Source organism: Meleagris gallopavo, chromosome 4, assembly GCF_905368555.1.
Source record: "Meleagris gallopavo chromosome 4, MGAL_WU_HG_1.1, whole genome shotgun sequence".
Lineage (NCBI taxonomy): Eukaryota > Metazoa > Chordata > Aves > Galliformes > Phasianidae > Meleagris > Meleagris gallopavo.
In genome coordinates, this window is record NC_139407.1 from 39,733,064 (window position 1) to 39,737,295 (window position 4,232).

Here is a 4,232-nt window from a genome sequence, read left to right on the forward strand (position 1 = left end):
AAAAAAAAAAAAAAAAAAACGGCTACAAACCCGGTTGGCCACGCGGCGGTCACGTGGGCCCGGCGGCCGTTTGGGAAGGGGAAGGGCGGGCGCCGGCCGTCGGGCGCCGGGCGCGGCGAGGCGGCTGCTGGGAGCTGTAGTCCCCGGCGCGGGGCAGGCCGGGAGCGCGCGGGCGCGCGGCGCCGCTCCTCCACGCGGGGAGGCCGCGCGGGGCCCCCTGGCGGCCGGTGGCTCCGCGCGGGGAGCGGCGCGGGGAAGCCGGGCGTGCCCGCCGCCTTAGTCCCGGAACGGTGAGAGCAGGGGTAGATGCAGCCCACGAAGGGCTCCGGATTGTCCTTACGGGATGCAAAAGTGGTAGAGCTCATTGTAGGTCTGCGGGAGAGCAAAAGGAGAAGCGTTCTCCACACAAAGATTTAGGCAGATTGGACCTTAGTCTGGTGCTGAATATTTAGAGGTTACGAGTAAACAAACCTGAGGCCCATGGGTTTGTTCCGCCCAGGGCAGAGCAGGCTGAGGAGGGACAGCGCTGAGCTCTGCTCTCCGTGGCAATGACAGAGCCTGAGAGAATGGCGTGGAGATGTGTCTGGGGAGGGACAGCTGGAGTTAAGGACAGGGTCTGCACCACAAGGCGGTGGGTACCGAACAGGGCTGCCCAGGGCTGTGGGCTCAGCCCCGGCTGCCGAAGCTCAAGGAGCGTTTGGACAGCGCTCTGTCATACGGCCTGATGTTTTGGTGGTGCTGTGTGGAGCCAGGAGTTGGACTTCGTCATCCTTGTGTATCTCTTCCAAGTCGGGAGATTGTAAATTGGCAAGCCCTGGGCACACGGCCCTGTCTAGATCAGGAATTTGATCAAATTGTGCTGCATATCCTTCCTAGCTCATGTGCCCTTATTTCCTTTTTGCATCACAGGGAGCAGAAGCAGATAACACACAGCTACATGTGCTCCAGGCAGAGTGCTTTGGTTGTTGGCAAACAAAACACAGAGGTTCTTGGCTGTTAGACATGTGTCTGTCTGGCATAGAACACTCTCCTCAGTAATTCATTGCCAGGAATCATAGTTTGCTCCACAGCCATGCTTTGCAAGGGCAAGGGCTGCATGGGTACTGCACTGCTGTAGGACAGTTCCAGAGTCAGCTCCCACCCTCCTGAACACACAGAGCTTGGTATTCCTCAGCCCATCTGGCAGTTCGAGGCATGCAAGGCTCACCTGGGCACAGTGTCCTCCAACCAAATGCCTATCGTTCAGTGGGCTACAGAACATTTTGGGTTTAATCTGCAGTCATGCTTGCCCATGAGCTGCCGTGCAGACATGTCACCTTTCCTTGGTTGGGAAGTGCCTGAAACTACAGAGACAGGCTTACATTAAACATCTAGATGCCTGTAAAAACTCTAAAGCTGGTTTACTGAAAAGCTATGCTTCTGGGAGACCAATCATGTTTTATCCTATTTTGCTCAGAAGATAATATCTTTAAAGACAGAATCCCAGGAGGTGGGGTCCTCTTAAAGAGAGAAGTCAAAAGTGAAAGGCTGTATTTAAAAACCGAAAGGTCCTAACACTTGATGTGTTACTGATGTTTTGCTCCAGTGTTTTAGCTGACTTTGTCCTGCTGCCAGTTAGAAGTGTACTTCTAACCACAACTATGGGAGTTGCAGCGGCTGTATTTTCCCACCCGTTGGCCCTTGATTAAATAAATTACAAGTCCTGAAAAACTTATCCCAGCCAAGATGGAAGAAAACTACTGCTTTGCTGTGTGCAAATAGCAGGGTGCAGGGAATCAAGTATAAAATGAGACATACCACAGCTCAGATTGTTGATGGTTTCATAGGAGATTGAAAGAAGTGAAGGCTGCAGCACCCCTAATTTACAAGAATGGTCCAGAAATTAAATGGAGCTATTTTTAGAAATTATGTCCTCACGCAGTAGGGTGGCGCCCATATTTTAGACTGCTATTCATGATCAAAAATGCCACCTGCTTAGATGAACAATAAAAACCCAGCAGTATGAGAGGGATAATAGTATGTTTAAGCCCTATGGTGGTTCCATGGAAAAAGACTGTAGGAGTGCAGAGCCTCCCCAGAGAGGCATTTCATTTTCCTCCTGAAATATTCCTGTCACAGACAGTCTCGTGTAGGCTCTGCACACTTCCATTCTACTTCACCTGCTATTTGTTAGCAAGCAGGGTATTTTCTGGCTTTGAGCATAGGTTCATTCAAGCACATTCATGCAGCATCCCTTTTCTCAGGGAGACTTAGAAGAGGAGGACTAGTGTTTGTAATTATAGTGGTTAGAATGCTTTCTGGTCTCCCTACAAATCTATCTTTTGAAGCTGTTCCCCTTGACATCACTTTCCAAAGCCTGGGCAATGTTGCTCATCTCATAAAAGAAAGGAAGTACGATGTTACAGTCTTGAGGGAAGGGTAAGCTAGGAAGGTGACAGAGGGACTGAGCTGCATTGCACGCAGCACAGTCTAAAGAGAACTGAGTGTTTCAGGAATGTGTTGGGAAGAGGTGAGACGAGCAGCTGTTTAGCTGTTAAGCAATGTGAAATTGGAAATAAATCTTCCAGACGCTTCAACTAGGCATTCCCTTATCTGCTGCAAGCAGATAAATGCAACTAGGCTATACAAGTCACGTCTTTCAACATGCAGGTTGACTCTTCATGGAATTCAGTAGATTCATAAGGCAGAATTTCCCTCTACAAAAGCCATGTTATCTCTTCAAAGTAAGTAATATTTATCCAGCTGTCTACTAGTTCTGGAGAGTGAGCAGGCTTTCTGGCCTAGCCTGTCAGGCTCCCTGTCTTCCAGGCAATCCTTTTTAGAATTTGGCGTCAAGTGTGCAATCCTGCAGACACTGCTAGTAACTTCCATCTGTTCCTAATTGTTTCTTATTGCTCATGCTATCAGTTTTAGCAGTTCTCATTGGATATCTAGTGAATCTCCCACAAGGGTTTCCCCTTTCCTTCACTGTGAAAATTGACTCAAGTAGTTTGTAAATTTCTCTGGTTATCAATGATACTACCAATCTGGAAGGCATCCTGTTCCTAAGGTTTGAAGAAAGATTTATTAGTAGTTTTGATTCCTTTTGGAAGGAGGCAATCTGACTGTTTTCTTACATTTTATCAGAGGGAATCCACATTTCTTTCTACTACTTTTTCCCTTTGAGTATTTCTGCACCTTTTCTAAAGATGCTTTTTGTTTCTAGTATCCTTCCTTAGCCTGCTGTTTACCTGTGCTGTCATTCCTTTTGCCTATTCTCAAACCTTCCTTAGTAGTCCAAACACGTACTAAGCTTTTTTCCTATGTGCATTTTAAAATAGCTTTCTTAATTCTTATAAGGATTTGATCATTGTAGCTGCGCTTTTTAGTTACTTTTTAACTGTCCCATTTTCATATAGTTTCTCTTTTCAAAACTGAGGATAAATTTCATGGGTTTTTTTGGCTGTTGGTGATCCTATAATTATATTGCATCAAAGTAAGGTAAGGTCGCTGCCACAGAATGACTCTCCAAATATGAGATTTTAAGCCAGATCCTCATTGCTACTCAAGAAGTCAAACCTTCACATGGGCTTTCTAACTAGCTTTTCAAGAAAGAGACAGTGAAAATGTCTAAAAAGTCAGTCTCTTTGTATTGTCTAGACATAACATTGTACATCTATGTCCAAGCAATGCAGCCTCCTGCTCCCATTGTATCTTTTGTCCTTGCTGAACAACTTGATCTTCCGTGGCATTTCGTTATTAGTAAAATTGACCCAATATCAGGTCAGAACATGTCAGGAATTATTTGTGCTCTTCTACAGTTTCTCTCTTTAAGCTGGATGTAAGCTGCACATACTATTTGATTTCTGATAATAAATTTGTTAATTGGATTGATTGAATGAACTGCTTTTCCAAAACTAAAATATTTTTAAGGGGAGGTGAACTTCCTGTTGCTCTAACAAAAAAAATTGTCTGCCTCTGTAAGTCCTATGGGGGCAGTGGTATTGAATGACTGTTAGTTGGAAAAGTGTTTGTAGAGGTGCAAGAAAATCCACACTTACAGATACTTCTCTGCTGGCACAGTGCACCAGAAAGAGCTTGTGGTATTCAGCCAGCTAACTTAGCTTTAGGACTTCAGGATTTTCTAAATAGGTATTGAGATGGGTGATGTATATGTGAAAGTTTTATTAAAAAGTATTTATCACTGACACAATCAATCAGAACACAATCCCAAAGAGAGGCCAAGCCAGAAG